The 14,663-nt window shown below is 47.5% G+C and overlaps 1 protein-coding gene across 1 annotated transcript in view; it reads right to left on the bottom strand.

The window, feature by feature from the left end:
* The window catches only part of GGTA1 (glycoprotein alpha-galactosyltransferase 1 (inactive)), a 72,753-nt gene extending 65,573 nt beyond the window's left edge, over positions 1 to 7,180 (bottom strand). The window contains exon 1 of the mRNA XM_068983177.1: positions 7,088 to 7,180. The gene's annotated coding sequence lies outside the window, so the exon portion shown is untranslated. The remainder of the gene's footprint in view (positions 1 to 7,087) is intronic.
* Positions 7,181 to 14,663: the final 7,483 nt, after the last annotated feature.

Below are 14,663 nucleotides of genomic sequence, written 5' to 3'. Positions count from 1 at the left end.
CTTTGATTTCCCAGTCTGACCTACCTGGCCTCCCTCTTGCAGGAGCGAGCATGAAGCTTTTTATCAGCAGAGCTTTTCAGCCCAGGCTCAGAGGGGAGGTATTTTGTTCTAGGTCTGACAGGCAGTAGAGGCGCAAACTCAGTCAGTGGAGGCCACTCTCAGCCAGCAGGGTGAGCCAGGCAAAGAGCACTGTGGTCACGTGCACGGTGGGTTCCAGCAGTTCATGGTCAAGGAGGGGAGAAATATGACATGTGACCAAATGTATCAGAGTGTGCACTGCAGGATGTCCAGAGATCCATGTGGGGAAGTGCCTAATTCACGGCGGGGGGCAAGAAGCAGAATGAAGAGACTGGCATCTTAGAGATGATTAACCTGGGTCTTGAAGGATGAGCAGGAGTCTGTAAGTAGGTTTTTAGGGGAGGAGGGAATGGTTTTCTAAGCAGAGGAAGCAGAATGGGGAAAAGCCCAGAGGTCCCAAACCAGGAGTGGGTTTCAGGAATTACAGTAGTTCCCTGAGGCTGGAGCAGAAGTTCCAAGAGGTAGGGTGGTGAGGATGATGAGAGCTTCAGAAAGTAGTTCATGCAAGACCTTGCATATCACCCAGAGGAATATGGGCTGTATACGGACAGCAGAGGGGAGCCTTGGAAAGATGGACAATGCTAGTCATCTGGTGTCTAGAAAGAGGACTTGGGTTGCTGGGAGAGGGTATGAGGAGGGTGCCAGTTTAGAGCAGAGAGCAGGGAGTGCCCGGCAGCAGGGCTTTCAGTTAAAGAGGGTTGCATGCCAACTCAGCAGGGGCAGTTGGGTTGGAAGTAAAGGGACTCTTGCAGAACTGGAGAAGAGGTGGGATTACCTGAACTATATTAGATTGTAGGGGCTGCGAGAGAATGGTGGTGTCCAGACAGAGGGATATGAAGACTTGAAAGGCCATTGCCACGCTTGAGAAAAGGGGACCAATGGAGGCAAAGCACAGTGGTGCAATGGAGATGAGTCTGGAGACTTAAAGTCAGGTGCAGATCTGTTTGAAGGGGTTTCTGATAAATATATGCGGTCAGGTGGATTGCTGGTCCCAAGCATCCATTCTGGACCAATAGGCAGAGCATATATCTCCATCCCATTGACTCTAGACGTGGTCACATGACTGTCTTTGACCAATGGAATATGGATAGAAGCAATCACATGCCAGTGCAGCGACTTTAAGAAACATACATCATCTCTTTCTTCCTCCAGCTCTCACCATAAACTAATACATATCAGGTAGAAGCAGCAACTTCAGCCTGGGCTCTGGGAGGAGAGGATACACAGAGCAGACATTCTGCCTGGCTGGAAGCCAGTGCAAGTCTACAAAACCATGTAGTCTTGACTGCCCTCCAGCTGACATGTAGCATGAGTGATAAAGAAACCTTTGTGGTCATAAACTAACAGGCAGTGATGGGGGGATGTTTGTTATACAGCATCAACTGCAGCCAAAGCTGATATATGCTATATATATGAGACAAGGAGGGAACAGACGGTGAAGAAGCTCACATGTCATGATCAGGAGCTGTGCACATGGAGGGTCAACAGAATTCTGTAGTTGATGAAACTTCTCCATCTTTTTCAAAGCCAACCCTCCTCACTCCTTCCTACTCCTCCCAGTACCTCACTCTATCAGCCATCCCTTCCCTCTCCTGGACTGAATCCTTCCCCTGAGCTTATATTTCACTTGTCTTTTCCATCTAAAATCCTTTTCTTCACCCTGTCTTCCTTCAACTATAGCTCAATCGCTCCCCTGACTTTCTCAAACAAACTTCCTCAAAGAGTTGATTCTACTCACCATCTCCACTTCTTTCTCTATCACCTACTAGCAATCTAGCTTACCTGCCCTCCACTCCACCAAAATTACTCACAGTATGTTCCAGTAATCTCCTAATTGCTCAATGCCATCCAGAGATCAAATTGCCAACATCCGCTGGATCATCAAAAAAGCAAGAGAGTTCCAGAAAAGGATCTATTTCTGCTTTATTGACTATGCCAAAGCCTTAGACTGTGTGGATCACAATAAACTGTGGAAAATTCTGAAAGAGATGGCTTTGAGATCCAAAGAGATCCAAACCACCTGACCTGCCTCTTGAGAAACCTGTATGCAGGTCAGGAAGCAACAGTTAGAACTGGCCATGAAACAACAGACTGGTTTCAAATAGGAAAAGGAGTGCGTCAAGGCTATATATTGTCACTCCGCTTATTTGACTTATATGCAGAGTACATCATGAGAAACGCTGGACTGGAGGAAGCATAAGCTGGAATCAAGATTGCCAGGAGAAATATCAATCACCTCAGATATGCAGATGACACCACCCTTATGGCAGAAAGTGAAGAAGAACTAAAGAGCCTCTTGATGAAAGTGAAAAAGGAGAGTGAAAAATTTAGCTTAAAGCTCAACATTTAGAAAACTAAGATCATGGCATCCAGTCCCATCACTTCATGGCAAATAGATGGGGAAACAGTGGCTGACTTTATTTTTCTTGGCTCCAAAATCACTGCAGATGGTGACTGCAGCCATGAAATTAAAAGATGCTTACTCCTTGGAAGAAAAGTGATGACCAAACTAGACAGCATATTAAAAAGCAGAGATATTACTTTGCCAACAAAAGTCTGTCTAGTCAAGGCTATGGTTTTTCCAGTGGTCATGTATGGATGTGAGAGTTGGACTGTGAAGAAGGCTGAGCGCCGAAGAATTGATGCTTTTGAACTGTGGTGTTGGAGAAGACTCTTGAGAGTCCCTTGGACTGCAAGGAGATCCAACCAGTCCATCCTAAAGGAGATCAGTCCTGGGTTTTCACTGGAAGGACTGATGCTGAAGCTGAAACTCCAATACTTCGGCCACCTGATGCGAAGAGCTGACTCATTTGAAAAGACCCTGATGTTGAGAAAGATTGAGGGCAGGAGGAGAAGGGGATGACAGAGAATGAGATGGTTGGATGGCATCACCAAATCAATGGACATGGGTTTGGATGGACTCTGGGAGTTGGTGATGGACAGGGAGGCCTGGCATGCTAAGGTTCATGGGGTCACAAAGAGTCAGACAGGACTGAACAACTGAACTGAACTGATCGAGTCCTTATTTTCCGAGATTGTTCCACAACAGTTAGCTTGGAACTAAATTCAGTATCTCGTTGCTCAACCTCAGACATTCCTCTTTCTGTATTCTCTTAGCTAGTAGCACAATTATTCATTTAGTGATCCCTGACAGAAAGCCAAAAGGAGATAATGAATTCTGTTCTGGAGTTGTCCAGTCTGCATTGCCTTTGGGACATCCAAGAAGAGATACCCAAAGGGCAGTTAAACATGTGAACTGGGGGCTTCTAATAGAGATCTGAACTGGAGATAAAGATGATTGTTACAGAGCTAGCACTTAAAGCCACGAGCATGAGTCAACTTGCCTATTTACAGAGTACAAGGACCAGATCTTTAAATCTCCACTCTGACATGAGAGAGCTCTTTCCTGAGCCCATAAATTCCTATTCCTAAAATCACAATTCCAGCCACCATTTGGTCCCTTCCCTCAGGAGTCATGCCTCCCAATGGCCTCCACTGTGTCGCTGTTTTTCAGTCGCTAAGCCGTGTCGGACTCTTTGCAGTTCCAGGGACTGTAGCTCACCAGGCTCCTCTGTCCTTCACTACCTCCCCAAGTTGGCTCAGATTCATGGCCGTTGAGTCAGTGATGCTAACCAACCATCTCATCCTCTGCTGGCCCCTTTTCCTTTTGCCTTCAGTCTTTCGTAACATCAGGGTCTTTTCCAGTGAGTTGGCTCTTCGCATCTTATTTCGTATTCTTCACCCTGATCGTGTTGTGTTCTCCAAGAACTTTAAAATTCCATCATAAGAATAGAAGGTATAAAATACTACTATCCAGGCACTAAACAAGGCTAAAACAAAAAAGATGGACAATACCATATCTTGACAAGGACGTGGAGTAATTACATCTTATGCTTTGCTGTGGGAATGTAAAATGGTACCCTTTATGATCCCACAATTTCACTCCTAAATGATAACAAATGACCACAAAAGACTTCTTGAAGAAATAATAGCCCAAATTGGAAATAACTCAAATATTCATCAACAGGAGAATAAATATGCAACGATGGTATATCCATAAAATGGAATACTCTTCAGCATTAAAAAGGAACAAACTACTCATATACACAACAACTTGGGTGAATTGAACAAACACTATGCCAAATGAAATAAGCCAGACATGAAAAAGACACACAGTACAATTCCATTTATGTGATGTTCCAGAGCAGGCAAAATTAATCAGTGATGAAGGAAATCACCAACTGGTTGCTTGGAAGGGTGGAAGGAAAATTCACTACAAATGGGATCCTTCTGCTGGTGTTGCTGCTGCTGCTGCTAAATTGCTTCAGTCATGTCCGACTCTGTGCGACCCCATAGACAGCAGTCCACCAGGCTCCGCCATCCCTGGGTAATTCATATCTCATATCTCATTTTGGGTGATGGTTACATGAGTACAAACAACTGTCAAAACGTGGTAAACCTAGCACTTACAAACTGTGAATTTAATTGTATGAAAATTATACTTTAGTTAAAACTTAGCAAAAGAAAATAATTGTAAAGTATTTAGAAAATAAAAACTAAAATAATGAGAATATACAGGGCAGAAAAGGTGGCTCAGCGGGAAAGAAGTTCAATCACTGGGTCAGGAAGATCCCCTGGAGGAGGAAATGGCAACCCATTCCAGTATTTTTACCTGGAGAATCCCATGGACAGGGGAGCATGGCAGGATGCAGTCCATGGGGTCGCAAAAGAGTCCAATTCGACTTAGTGATTGAGTGTCCACAAATGCACAGGGCAGAAAACATTCAGTTAAAATACAAGTATATTTATGCTATGAATGCACCTATATAAATGTCAGCCCCCTCCCTTAACCTAGTCCCCCTTCAGTCTTTCTCCCCGCACCCTTGCCTCAATCTCCATGACAATTGCCCATTAAGAAGTTTCTAGCCATCCTGAGAGATGATGCAATGCAAAGAGCAGAAGCCTTAGCGACAGAGCTGCTTTCAAATCCCAGCTGTAATTTAGGAACTGAGTGCCCACCAGCAAGTTACTTGGTCTCTCAGCCTACATTGCCTCAACGATAAAGTCGGTTGATACCTGTTAGGCTGGGCAAAGCAAGCTGCAGTGTGCTGATTAGTTTCTGGAGAACCTAATTCTTTTGACCTCAGCCTGTGAAACCAAACTGTATGTGAAAGGCTTGCTGAAGGCCTGGAAAGCTTAGCGAAGGAGACTCCTGGGCTGTTTCTCCCCTAAGGGTAGAGAGGTGGCCCTGGGGGTCCTGGTGTTAGGGTCTGGGTGGGCTGATGCTAAAAGCTCAGAGCCACCAGTAATGGGAAAAGGTGTTCCTGACCAATGATTTAGGACACAGGTTTCCTGGCAAGGCTTGGCCACTGGTGGGTCTTGCCCAAATCACTTTGCACACCTCTAGACTCAGTTGCTACACCAAAAGGGGCCAGATCAGACTGGATCTGAAGAATCTGATACTGAAAACAGCCTCCAGGGTTTCCCAGTATCTAGAGGAGGCAAAGACAGACCTGAACTGGTTCTGTCTGAAAGATGGAAGGGAAAGATCAGCGCCCTGCCGCCCAGGCTCCCCTCCCCCACCGTGGTGCCCCTTGAGCCAGGCCTCTAGGCCTCTCAGGGGCAAAGTTTGAAATCCCCCTAACCAGATGAACCCGAGGGACGTCTCCAGCGCTAGCTCGTTCAGTCATTGTGCACCTGTTCCATGTAACAATAACTAAGAATCTGCACCTGCCCCCTCCCCGCTCAACGTGGTAAGGAAGGCAAGGAAGACCCAGAAATGACTCCCAGGAAGGAAGAAAGAACTTCGTGTAGCCCAAGAGGTGCAGAAGGACGACAGAACACCCACAACCTTCCCCCAGGTACACGCGACCCCCCACCCACCCCAGCCCCTCTGCCCTTGGCATTTCCTCACTCACAGCTGTCTCTATTTCGTGGTCTCGGAAACGGAGGCTCTCCCTGGGAAAGGGTTTCCCAGCTAGGAAGCAGCTGGGCCAGATGCTCCCCGCCCCACCTCCGGCCCCTTGAGACCCACCCATTTCTAAGTAAACGGAGGAGGCCACGAGGCCTGCAGAGGAGGAGCGCAAACGACAAGCAAAGCCACCAACGCCGCCGCAGGGGCTCGGGTCTCGCCTCCGCAGAGAGGAGCGCGCTGGCTGACAAACCTCCGCGTCTAAGTCCCTCCCCTCCCCGGCCCGCGGGAAGAATGGGAATCTCAAGTCGCTCTGCTTTCTCTCTTTGCGTGCTGACATTTTTTTCCACTTTACTGTTTCTTGGACGCCTTTCAAGAGTTTGTGCAATCATTCTGTTTAGCTGCTTTTCTGCCATTTTCAAACGCAGGGTGGTGTCCCTTTGGAGTGGGAACGTGGTGGTCTGAAGACTTGAAGGGCCCCGATCGCCTCCCATCACCCCGACGCCTCCGGCCTCGTAGCTGCCAAAGTTACTACGTTTGAAACTTTCCCCGTGCTGGGTGTTGGGCTTGGTCCTCGGCTTTCTGAGCTCCCCGACCTCTCCCTCTCGGCGCCCCCGGCTCTGAGGGGTTCCTGCGCCCCTCCTTCGCCCTCCCAGGAGCCCCCTTCCCCGAGGGATCCTCTTCCCACCCTGTCCAGGGCGAGGGCGCCCCTTCCCTGCTCCTGCCCCGTAGATGGGTCAGAGCCCTCCCTCCTTCCGAGACTTCCTCGGTGGTCCCGCCCTGCACCCCCTGAGCCTGCCTTCTCCCGCCTCCACCCCCCCACCCCCGGACCCCGTGGGAAGCCCTGCCCGCACCCCTTCAAGAGGCCCGAGTCCGGAAGGCTGGGCAGAGGCTGCGACGGGGACGGGATGGGACAGAGACCGGGTCAGAGTTGGGCACCGCGGGAGCGATCAGAACAAAAGCGGGGACACGGGCAGGGCAGCAACAGGGCAGGGCCGGCGCGGCGGCCCGTCCTCTCGTCGCGCCGCCCCCACCCGGCTCCAGCCCCCCGGGGGCTCGCGGGCTCAGGGGGCTGGGGCGGCGCCTCGTGGGACCCACCTGATCTGCAGAAGCTGGGCGCGCTGGGGGCTGGCCGGAGCCTCGGCTCCCCGGCGGCGTCGTCGGCTGCCGGAACAGTCGGCTCGCTGCCTCCCCCCGAGCCCCGCGGGGCGTGCCGGGGCGGGGTGTGCCGCCTGAGCTCCCGTCTGCCGGCCGCCGGGCGCTCCTCCGGGGCGGCGGGCAGGGGCGCGAGGGAGCCGGCGGGCGCTGGGCAGCGGGCGGCACGCTCCCAGCTCGGCCCGGCCCGCGGTGTTTGTGCAGAGCGGGTCCCGCCCCGGACACGGCCGCTGGGAGGCCCCGCGCGCTAGTGCGCGAGTGCCGGTGCGCGTGTGTGTCTGGTGGCAGGGCGGCGCAGGGGAGTGTTTGTTTCATTTTCACTCAGGCAGAAAAAAGCCTGAAACAAGCAAAAAAAGAAAAGACAATCCCTGGTGAGGGTGGCTGGGCCTCTTTGCCTTCTTGGGCCTGCGCGTGGTGGGGGTGGCCGGGGGGCGGGGGCGGGGGGGTACCCGGAGCATCGGAGGGTGGGGTGGGGTCTGTCACCCAGGACCGCGGGGAGGGGCCCCGAAGCCCTGGCGCCCCGCCAGACACGAGGGAAGAGGAGAGCCTGGGAGGTCTGATCCACTGTTTGTTTCCTGGGGAAGGAAGGGTGCAGATGACAGCGACAGGCCGGCAGCCGGGAGCCACTCTTGCTGGAGCCCCCCAAACATCCTGAGCTCGCATGGGAAGGGCTGGTCACTGGGCACCTAGCACCGGCCCTGCCAGGGTTTGTTCCCAGACTTAGTAGTCTTCGGGCCCAGAGTTCCTCAAACAGAATTCTGCACAGGCCCTGTGGTTCTCCACTAGAATTATTTTAGAATGGAACTAGAAAACAAATCAAAAAAAAAAAAAAATCTATTTCAAAGTTGGTGCTTCTGAGCCCAGCGTGACTACATTTCACTTCTGGTGAGTTGATGTAGGCACATCCGGCTGACTTAGTTCTATGTTAGCCACAACAATTATCTCACTTCTTGGGCTCCAGACCATATATTTTGCTGCTGCAAAACTCAGAATTTTATTTGGCGGGGATCATTTGCCTTTGAACTTCAACTTCAGGGGCTAAGAAATTAGCTTCTTAAATATTTTAACGAGTTGAAACTGTAATTTGACACCATGAAAATGGCACAGAGCCTGGGTATGATGCATCATTTTAATTGTTTCATGCTAATGAGAAAAGAACAGAGCCCTGATCAAATATTTGAAGGGTATAAGAGGCTGCAGGAGGCCAAGTGACTTCTGGAAACCTGGGAGGATGGAGGTTCCTGATGATTCTGAAACCTTTTACCTCAGATTGGGACTCAAACCCAGCCAAAACCCTGCTTGGGACTTGAGCCCACATGGCTGGGACTCAAACCCACTCAAAACTCCCAGTACCTGGTTTCAGGACCTAATGAAGCTCAGGTTCTTGATGTCTCATCGCAGAAAGAATTCAGTGAGAGACAAAGTCATAGGTAAGAAGTGGATTTATTCAGATATAGAAAGCAGCACACTCCAGAGAGTGTGGGCCATTGCAGAGGGCAAACTGGGCCACGAAATTTGGTGTGCTTCATTTTTATAGGCTGGGTAATGTCACATGCTAATAAGCGAGGGGATTATTCCAACTATTTGGGGGAAGGGGTGAGAGTTCCAGGATTTGGGCCATCGTGCCCACTCCTTGGTCTTTTAACAGTGCTTTGGAACTGCCATGGCACCTCTGGGTGTGTCATTTCACTTGCTGATTGAGGATTAAGTTATCATCTTTGGTTCCACTTGGTTCTAATCGGTTTATGTTGTATCCTTGGACTATGTCATTCTTTCAAAAGTTGTGCCCTGACCCTTTCCCTCTTGTTACAGTTCCTGCAGAGTAAATGGGTGGGAGAATTGAATCATCAACCCCACATGGCTGCTCAGGAAGGAGGTGTTCCATGACAATCAGCACAATACATCCTTTGCAAAAGCACAAACCGCTCCATTATTGTCTTGGGTGAACTCACTTGCAATAGTTCATTAGTGGTGAGTATCACAGTAAATATACGAATGATGTTATACTAAGTGCATCATTCCCCATGTTTTCATTGTTGCATCTAAGGATGCATTGTTTCAATTGTTCAGTCCATCAAACTGGACAATAAATCAGTTTTTTTTTTTAAGAAAACTATGACAGTAATTCAAGTGGCTCAAATGATAGCTCATCGTGATCAAAATCAAAAGACCAGGACACAGGAAATAGAACATGTAAAAACATCACTCCGCTATTATACTCAATGCAAAAGGTTTGATTTCAGCAACACATCACCAGTCACATTAATTTAATGTTGTTATTGTGGATTTTATTGGTTTTGAGGTTGCATTTGTATCTACTTAGAAATGTTGTTTTGGTTTTACGGTTGGTTTATAGAGTTTGAGCATGACAGCTTCCTGGTTAATTTTAGGTTTATACCTATTTCAGTAACAATAAAATAAAAATAATTTAAGTCAATACTATGGATCTGGATTTGTTTGTTTTGGGAAGACCTATCTAGTTCTTCCTTGGTGGCTCAGCAGTAATCTGCCTGCAATCTTGGAGACTCGGGTTTGATTCCAGGGTCAGGAAGATCCCTTGGAGGAGGGCATGGCAACCCACTCCAGTATTCTTCCCTGGAGAATCCCATGAACAGAGGCACCTGGTGGTCTATGGTCCATAGGGTCACAAAGAGTCAGACATGACTAAAGCAACTGAGCAAGTATGCACAAACATATAGCTCTCAAAATCTAACTGGCAGCTCTACTGACTGAATGGCTGCTCTGTAAAACACCTTCAAGATTACATACATTAGCTTTGGGTTAAGACTTCTAGGTTTAAGGTCTTAGATGAGTCATTCATCCTGTCTGAGACTACTTTGTGTCATATGCTGAAAGGGAATAAGGTGACTAGTTCATGGTAGAGGCAAAATCAAAATGGGATAATGTTGGGGAAAGGGCTTTGGAATCACATGAGTGTGAGGCTGAATATTGACAGAGGGGAAGGATGAGGCAGATAAGCACAGGTAGCTCTGATGACTTGCCAGGCATTGCTCCAGGTGCCTCTCACATACTTCAGCTCATGTCATCCTCTGTGCATGCTAATCCCATCCCCCAATTTTCAGAAAAGAAAGCCGAAGCAGAGGCAAGTTAGGTAACTTTTGTTCCCCACCGCTCTAGGTCTAACCAAAATGCTCTGCATCCAGAAGGCCTTCCTCATTCTTTTAACAAATACTTACTGGGACCTCGGGATCTGTCAGCCCCTGATCTTCAAGCTGAGGATATCAAGGTAAACATGTAGCATTGTAGCCCTGGGGGATGGCTGCAGCCCAGACATTAAACCAAGAAGACCCACCCAATGAATGATTTGGGGACCTTTGTGATCAGGGCTCTGAGGGATGACTACAGGTTGCAGGGGACCCTGAGACCAGAAGAAGGAGGAATTCACCAGGTGAAGACTTAGGGGAGAGCCAAATCTCTCTTTGACCCAAGCAGAGCCAAAGTCTTTAGGGAGGAGGAGAAAGAGCCATGAGTGTGTGCTGGAAAGCTTCAGCATCACAAAGATAGCCATTTTCTGCAAATCAACCTATATGATCAAAACAAATCCCAGCAGAGTTTTGCGGAACTTGGCAAGCCGCTCTTATAACCTGAATGGAAGAGCAAAGGGCCAGGTGTAACCAAGACAGTCTTGACTAAACAGGGAGGTGAGACATGGGCTGTTGTTCAGCCAGATATCAAGACACACCATGAAACTCTAACAGCATAGGGTTGGTGCCAGGATGGATTACTGGACTAAGGAAACGAAATAAGGAGCCTACGAAGAGTTTCCACAAGCATGTGGACACTCAGTGTAGGCCAGAAATGGGGCTACAGATCAGCGGAGGAAGAACAGACTTCAGAGAGTATTGCTGAACCCAAAAGAATTGGAAACAGGTGGGCAAACAAAACCTTGCACGGGCATGCTCATAGCATCGCTATTTATAACAGCAGAAAAGCGGAAACAATCCAAGTGTCCTTCAAGCAGTGACTGGATAAAGAAAACCTGGTACATCCATACAGTGGAATATTATTTGGCATAAAAAGGAATGAAATACCGATTCATGTTACCATGTGGATGAACCTTGAAAACATGCTAAGTGAAAGAAACCAGACACAAAAGGTCATGTATTGTATGACTCAACTTTATGGAAATATCCAAAATAGACAAATTCATAGAGACAGAAAGCGGATAAATGGTTACCAGGGGCTGGGGGAGGGAGCTCGGGAGTGACTGCCAAGTGGGTACTTGGTTTCCTCTCAGGCTGATGAAGAACACTGTGGAAATAGACAGTGCCGAGGGTTCCACAGCACAGTGAATGCATTAAATGGCCTGAACTGTGCACTTAAACACGGCTTACCCATTTTGAATGTGAATTTTATGTTATGACCTTTATCACAATTTTAAAAAGTGTTTCTGAGCAATCCATATGAAAAGTAAAATTAGATTCCTAACACACACATGCACACACACACATGCGTGTGTGTGCACATACATGCCACAGATCACATGGGTAACTGACCTAAAGGAAAGAGAAACTAAAACCTTCAGAGGAAAATATCATTATTACTCCAGAATAGGTAAGTGTTTATTTAAACACACACACACAGAGCACTGACCTTAAAGAAAAATATAAATAAATTTGACTACATCAAAAAACAAATACAACACATACTGGAAAGATGCCACATGAATTAATGGGCAAACTGCAAAATGTTCTCAAGGTAGAAAACAAAAAAGGATTTGGTATCTTGAGTCTGCAGGAATGCCTGCAAATAAACAGAAAAAAAAACACATCTTCTTCTATTTTTACACCTGGCTAAGGACCTGAGTGAAATGTCACTGGGTCAGAGTTCACAGGTGTCCCCTTCGTAGCACTTATCATAACTGTAGGAACAAAACTTTCTGTGTAGCTCCAAGCCCCAGCAGTCCATTTCAGTTGATGGGAAACTGTCTGTTCAAGGCTTTTGTGGGGAAGAGCTTATCAGCAGGGGCATGCTGGGAGTGAGCGGGAGGGGGCAGGAGGAAGACCAGGGTCTGCAGAGTTTGATGAGCCAGACCCACAGAAATCCCGGCTCAAAGAAATGGGAAACTTTCCCGGAACCAGAGACACACAGGGCCCTGGAGCCCCAGGAGATGGCCAGCCGTGCCCTTCAATTTACAGATGAGGAAATGAGTTTCGGACTACAGGGGAGTGACTTCCTCAAAATTACCTACTAGAACTTTTCAGAGCTGGGTTTCGTTCTTTCTTCTCTCACGTGTTCCTCAGGCCCCAGAAAGGAGGGGAAACTCTCAGGGCCAAAAGGGGAAAGTGTTCAACAGCACCTTCCAGAAATAGTCAAGTTAGGAGAAGCAGGTGAGGCTGAGTACTGAGTCCTGGAGGAAGTGTGGGTGCAGGAGGGCAGCTGCGGGGATGAGAACAGGAAGCAGAGGAGCTCACCCAAAGGACAGAGGACAGGACAGGCAAGGTCCTCCCCCGGAGCCACAGGGCCACCGGCCCGAGGCCGAGGGGCCATGGCGGAGACCAAGAATTTGCCTTTTATCCTGTCCACAGAAGGGAGCCTCTGGAGTGGTCGTCCCTGGGGACCGAGGAAGGCAGGACGGAGTTTGCCTTGGAGGGATTAGTCCCACCCCTGCTATCACTGTCACTGAAAAGTAAAGTCACATGGGAAGGAAGGAGAGAGGAGTCAAAAAGGAAGGAGGGCAGGAAAGAAAGAAGGAAGGAAGGGAGGGAAGGAGGAATTAAGGGAAACAGAACTTGCCACCCGACCCCACCCCCACTCCAGCCTCCCCACCCCCAGCGTCCAGTGGTTAAATCTCTATGCTCCCAGTCCAGGGGGCAGGAGTTTGATCCCTGGGTCAGGAAGCTAAGATCCCATATGCCACGTGGCATGGCCAATAAAATAAAATAAAATGGTGGAGCATTTATGTGAACAAAGTTCTCTTATCAAACAAAACAATTAAAAAAAATACACCACCCCAAAAATACATCACTTTGGCATAAAGACTATTTGGATCTGAAGGTAATTGGGAAGCAGCAGACACAGGAAAAACTCTCTGCTACCACTTCCCCCCCTTACCTTTCTGCCTAAAAGCAGGGCATAAATTTCCCTTCATAATGGCGACATAAATTCTCCTTGTGAAGGTCCACCTCCCCCACCTCCAACCCCCACGCATACCAGGAGAAGGAGAGCAACCTTTATCACCAGCGATCAGGTGAGTCTGCATAAACAAAACAACCTGACTCAAATAACACTTATCTTCCATTAGCTTCCTCCAGATATATACCTTCCCACAATTTACCACCCCTAGTAGCCCCAACTCCTTTACTTTGTCTAGTCACTTCTCCACCATTTATTATCCTTTGATAAAATGCTGGATAAGACCTCAGGTCTAATCCCTTCTTTGGGTTTTCACTTTTATTTTTCCTGTGAAGCCCCCTCATATATAAAAATATTAGCATCAATAAAGGAACACATGCCTTTTTCTCCAGTTAATCTGTCTTTGTCGGTTTAATTTGCAGGCTGCATTAACAGAAAGGAAGAGGGTAAAGGAACAGCGCCTTCCTCCCCTACTGAGGCAAGGAAGTGGGGAGAGGGAGGGAGAGAAGGAAGGAAGAAAAGGCTTTCTGACTTGAGACTGGCATCAGATAATTGCTTTCCTTCCAGTTGGACAATAAATAAGATGGGAGGAATTGACAAGCCCAGGAGACCAGAGGCTGACTTGGCTCCTTAAAGGCCCATCAGCTTCTCCATCCTTTATTGAACCAGGGAAATGCTATTAAAATCATCATCTCCAGGCAAGGATATATCCTTTTTACTTGGTTTGGTACTTGGAAGTCATTTGTTTTCTAATGATGTTAAATTCCACCTCTGGCATTTACATATATCTAATTTCAAAAGGCAGAAACAGGGAGAAGGCCAAGTTTTTTTAAGGCTCTTGGGTTCATTTTTGAAAACTGTCAGTGCTTCCAGGGCCAAAGAATTCTACCAGTTGAAATAAAATTTTATTTTCGCAACCAAAACTAATAAAGCTACATTCCACCGTGTTAAAAGTGTGTTCCTCTCAACTTTCAAAAAAGCTCAAAGAAATAATCCACTTAAACCCTTGTATATTTCAGGATTGTTATTCCCTGAGAATATCTTCTCTATTTTTCAAATTAAGCACATAAATAAAATAAAAATGCAACTTAAAAACACTAATGTCCTGGGTCTTCTTAAGAGTTTGAATGTACGTTATGTTCTGGGCATTAGAAAAAAAAATGTGTAATAGAACCAGCCTGGGATCAGCTCTGGTTCAGTTTTTGTTCCTGAAATTCCACAAGCCGGGTGACCTTGAGGGGAAAAAGAATCACTTAAATTTTCTGCCCTATACTTATCTATTCTTCTATAGATAGCTATCTATAAAATGGAGATAATTATCTCTGCCTCCCAGGGGTATGTTAGAATAAAAAGTAACATGTGTTCACATAAAAGAGGTTCTAAATATAGTAAGGCACCGAATAAATGTGAGCTCCTATGGTCA

The sequence above is a fragment of the Capricornis sumatraensis genome, chromosome 1 (assembly GCF_032405125.1).
Source record: "Capricornis sumatraensis isolate serow.1 chromosome 1, serow.2, whole genome shotgun sequence".
NCBI lineage: Eukaryota > Metazoa > Chordata > Mammalia > Artiodactyla > Bovidae > Capricornis > Capricornis sumatraensis.
Note: the sequence above shows the minus strand (reverse complement) of the source record. Positions and strands in the feature narration are given on the sequence as shown.